This window comes from Saccostrea echinata, unplaced genomic scaffold (genome assembly GCF_033153115.1).
Source record: "Saccostrea echinata isolate AGI-Se365-2 ecotype Australia unplaced genomic scaffold, CSIRO_AGI_Sech_v1 ptg000036l, whole genome shotgun sequence".
NCBI classification, from domain to species: domain Eukaryota; kingdom Metazoa; phylum Mollusca; class Bivalvia; order Ostreida; family Ostreidae; genus Saccostrea; species Saccostrea echinata.
In genome coordinates, this window is record NW_026889785.1 from 7,145,662 (window position 1) to 7,150,640 (window position 4,979).

General features: G+C 32.6%; 1 pseudogene; it reads left to right on the forward strand.

Annotated features, from left to right (window-relative positions):
- The first annotated feature begins 1,473 nt into the window (after positions 1-1,473).
- Positions 1,474-3,306, forward strand: LOC133199954 (uncharacterized; annotated as a pseudogene).
- The last annotated feature ends 1,673 nt before the right edge of the window (positions 3,307-4,979 follow it).

The window sequence follows — 4,979 nt, forward strand, 5'->3', positions numbered from 1 at the left end:
GAATTGTCTCTATTAATAAGCTTCATAGATTTCAGACATATTGTATTCTTACTTTTGTACGTAATAAAAATCATGTAATCTTACGAATATTTGGTAATATTAATTATACTCTTAAAACTTATTGCTTCTAAGAAACAAACAACTACAAAAATTTTACATATGCCGAGATAAACTTTACGTTTTTTTTAGCTAAAACACTGAAACAAATCAAAAACATTGAAAGAGAGAAAAGTATGAAGATTTATCTGCCTGTGAAAGTCCTTGAAACCCAGCCACCTTCATCGTATGCATCCAAAAAAGAAGTGTCACAAATGTTGAATGGCATCGTAGCAGACTCGGATGACAATACTTATGGTCTTCACTAGTCATCATTTAATTTTTTATTATTATCATTTATCATGTACTTGATGTTCATTAAAAATTTAAGTCCACAATTCACATTTCAATAATGTACAATGTTTTGATCAAGTCTTCGCAGATCATTGAATCGGCAAACAGCAAATGGAAAGAACTATCGAGTCTAGGTAAGAGAAGGTAACTCTTAAGTAATCTGTATAAATCATATACAATAATACAAAATATCTGCCGGATGTTTTCAAGGTGGTTACCGTTTGTAACTTGGAAGTTAAAGATGTAATTTCTCTCAACTCTAAAATACTGAACTTCCATCTAGGTTACTGAAAATTATTTTGTTTTTAACAAAGTTCAACCAGTGTGTGTTTTGGTGTTACAATACAATCGAATAACACGAAGCACTAAGGCCGCATAATACGGTTCATTTTTACCTACTCTGGTTAGGGACCAGGATTCGGTTTGTCTGCCCGTCTGAAAACACTTCAAAAAAGCACTTCATATCTCAGGTTTGATCTGATTTCATTAAGACTTGGTACACAAGTGGACTATACAAAGATTATTCTGTCATTGGTTATTCATTTTGCATTGAACAATATTGTCATCGTTCCTCAAATTATAAATTTGCTTAAAATTTATTAATCAAAGGTGAAGAAATGTAAAATTTGTGATACAATTGGACCAGGAAAACATGCTTTCCAATACATTGTATTCATAAATCATTTATTTTTGCTATTATATTAACAGAAGTAAAAGTAATTATGGTAGATTACAGATTTATGTATTTGGTCTATTCTAAAAAAAAGATGTTTTGAAAATGCTGTAAAAATAATTTGTAAAATTTAATACGTTGAGGCAAATTAAGTTTTCCAAGTTTTATGTAAAAAGAATGAGAATGTTTTAGACAGGACTGTTACGTTTTAAAACATGAGAAAAGAAATTTAATTTTATTTTATAGAACTTGATAAAAAGTCTGTGGTAGAAATCTATGAGAATTCTAAAGCAGATCCAGAAAAAACAGTCGTCTTCAAACGTTCTCCCGGTTGAGCAGATCCTCCAGGTCCAGAGAAAACATCGTCGTCAATCCTCCAGGTCCAGAGAAAACATCGTCGTTCATCCTCCAGATCCAGAGAAAACTGTCGTCATAAAACGTTCTCAATTGAGCAAATCCATCTCCAGCTCTGTCTATCCAATGTCGGAGGAAAGTAAGTGTCTAAGAGACTAGTGTAAACAGTGCATAAATCTTATTTAATTTGTGGTGTTCTATTAATTTCTCTCTGAATATCCAAATGTATAGATTAACATTGTTTCATTTTCAGGATTTCAAAGACGTGTTATATACCTGTTAACAGAAATACGGGACATGTTAAACAGGGGAATACCTTTAACAGCAAAGTTCAAATTGGAGCAGATGAGAACACACTGGACCAAAATCTAACACTTGAAGACTTTAAGGATTTTGACTTGTCTTTGAATGTCAGAAAGGATTATGATATTTGTGTAAGTAAATGTCATGAGAATTTCAATAAAGTTAGTGCATTTTTTTTTATTCTTTGTCAGGTTCTCTGGTAATTTTATAACTTACTATTAAAAATCAAATAATGTCGTTTAATTTTATTTAATATACATTTGTGTATGTACTTCATTTTTAAAATATTAAAATGTTTATACTTTTAATATCCAGTGAAGCAAATACTTTTATTGTTTTGTTTTTTTTATGTTTTTTCTTTTTTTTTTCCTTTTTTTTTTTACATAGAAAAGCATTGTTGCACACATTGGTGGCAACGACTACAGGGACCAGATCAAAAAGGCCATGCAAAGGTAACATATGAGCTGTTTGCTTTAGTTTTCAATGATTATGTTAAGTTATTGTTGAGATCTAATTCCAGTTATGTAGAGTACAAATTAACTGCACTTATTTTTTTTAATTCACATTAACACTGATTTTGATATGTATGATTTGTAGATATATAACGAACAAAGTAATGTCGTATATGAATACCTCTGGAAAAAAAAACAAATATGCATTTGGAGGGTCCAATTTCTTCAAATTGATCAAAGGTAATATTAGATGATCATATTGGTTTTAAACAATATGTACAAAGTTTCTTGTTTTATTTTAGCTCACCTGAGCTGAAAGCTCAAGTGAGTTTTTCTGATCACCCGTCGTCCCTCCGTCTGTCTGTAAACTTCTGACATTTTCACCGTCTCCTCAAGAACCACTAGGCCAATTTTAACCAAAATTGGTACAAAGCATCCTTGGGTGACGGGGAGTTTAAATTGTTAAAATGTAGGGCCAAATCCCCTTCCAAGGGGAGATAGAAACGAGATAATCAAGAAAATACAAAAATAGGGTGGGGTCATTAAAAATTCTTCTCAGGAACCACTGGGCCAGAAAAGCTGAAACTTATCTGGAAGCATTCTGTGGTAGTGTAGATTTTAAATTGATCAAATCATCACCCTGGGGGATAGGGTGGGGCCACATTAGATAATCTAAGTTTTACATTAAAATAAAAAGGAGAAATCTTAAAAAAATATTCTTCTCAAGAACCACTGGGCCAGAAAAGTTGAAACTTAAAAGGAAGCATCCTGGGGTACTGTACATTCTAATTTATTCAAATCGTGTCCCCTGGGGTAGGGCGGGGCCACAATAGGTACTGCAAGGGAGGAACTAAGGTGAAGAACAGCAGGGCCGAAGTTATTCAGGTGAGCGTTGTGGCCCATGAACCTCTTGTTATTGAAACATCTTTTCATCTTTTTGCTGTAATGAATTAATAGAAATTAATCATTCATCTTTTTTTGGTTATATATTTCAGGCTTTTTGTAAATGTCATAATGAGAACGTACAACGTAAAGGAAAACCAGGTCGTTGATGCCATAGCAAATTATCTGAAATGGGTCCCGAAGAGAAAGGATGGTGGTGGCCGTAAAACTGACAGTGCTGACTCTACATGACAGAACTTTCATTTTTAATGATAACAAAAATTTTTTGCATAAAGATTTTTGATCACAGTTAATTGATTAGATTAAAACAATTAAAATGCTTGAAATTTAAATCTGGGATTTATTTTTTATTTACATGGTCGAATATTATCATAATGAACATGTACCATTATTACTATGCCCCCCCCCCCCCTCTCCAAAATGAACAAACGTTGAATCAACTGTTTTTTAACATATAATCAACATTGATTATCAATGTTGATTCAACGTTAGGACTTCCAACATTGAAACAAATCTTCAAAATCTAACATAAAATCAATGTTGAATCACCATAGAACATCAACGTTGATTCAAAGTTTTTTCAACGTTGTGTGCCTGCTGGGTTGTTTCTTTTTCACAAAATGACTGTGCCATGGCCTAATTAATTCGGTGAAAGAAAATCAGACCCATTCAAGTTACCCACAAATGAATTTTCTTTTTTCTGCCATATCTGTGTTTATGTTCATTCAGCCGATTCAATTTATACAAAAATGTGAATTGTAGCTTTATTTGGGACATAACATATGACAACGTAATCAACACTTATCTTAAAAAAGAGTAATCATTATTGTTATTTTTTGATTTTTTTAAATAGTATCTCAATATGTATGCTGATGGACCAGTGAATATTTGTGTGGAACAGTGAATTTCACTAAATAACTGGTCCACTTAAGCAGTGAATATTTCTTCATTTCAAAAACTCTGCCTTGGAAAAAAAATCCTCGAGTTATGGTTGATACAATCTGTTCAATATGTTCCTTGTATTTCAGTCCCAAATGGCACAAAAGACACTGTTTGTCCTAGAGGCTACAGATGAAAGGACAAACCCGCAAGGGACCTTATATGGTGTGACGAATGTGCTGGCCAGCACTACACAGTTTGCCAAAAGGCATGAGCTCTATGTTGCATAAAAACATGTCAGAAAAATTCAGGAGAGCAAACATAAGACGCTGCTAGTGAAAGGGTTCACCCCTAGTGAAAGAATCTCCGAGTCGACCACTGTAATGAACAGTACTGTAAGTATTAACATCAATTCTCTGTAAGGACCATTGTAAGTATCAAATATTTGTTTTAAAAATATTGTTTACTTGGTGGTAAATCATACCTTTGGATGACTGAACAAGTATGAATGCCATGAGTGCTGTTACTCACCCAAAGGTCTCCTAATTCAAATACACAGAAACTGATTTCATACAAAATAAATAATAAAGAAGTCAAACTTGATCTGTGTTGGAACTGATTTTAAATTTACATTAGATGCAAAAAGTTGTAAATAAAATTTTAGCTAAATAATATATATTAATTTTGAACATGAATGCATTTATTATTATACTGATGTTAGTACATGAATCAAATTCTGCTGAAAATATTGCAAAAATATTACAAATGTAAAATTACAGGTGATGAATACAGCAATGACGCCAGCAGTCACAGATCAAGTTGTGAAGAGCCACACTGCACCAGCAGTGCAAGACATTGCAACCATAAAATCGAAAGAAAAAGGTGAAAGAGCCTCTTTGAAAGGAACTGTTGACAAGGTAATTGTAGGGCATTAAGCTTTGGTTCAGGGATTGTAAATTATATAATGGAAAAAAAAAAAAAATTTACGTTATGAAGTTTGATGAATGTTAACATTCAACATGTTG